This window comes from Corvus brachyrhynchos, unplaced genomic scaffold (assembly GCF_000691975.1).
Source record: "Corvus brachyrhynchos isolate BGI_N302 unplaced genomic scaffold, ASM69197v1 scaffold3677, whole genome shotgun sequence".
NCBI lineage: Eukaryota > Metazoa > Chordata > Aves > Passeriformes > Corvidae > Corvus > Corvus brachyrhynchos.
The window spans coordinates 5141-5376 of NW_008239239.1; positions in this window are offsets into that span (position 1 = coordinate 5141).

Genomic DNA, 236 nt, shown 5'->3' on the forward strand with positions numbered 1-236 from the left:
GGGAGTTTTGGGTCCTGAGGGAATTTGGGAGATCCCGAAGGCTCCGAGGGGGTTTTGGGGGGGGGCATTTTTGGCCTCATTTGGCTCCATTTTTTTGGGGTTATTTGGGGCGGTTTGGGCTCATTTGGTGTCATTTTAAGCTCATTTCTGCCCTTTTCCGTCCCTCCCCAGATGCTTTTGGGGTCTCTCTGGCTGCTGTGGCCCCTCCTGGCTCGGGGATTTGGGGGGTCCCCGCC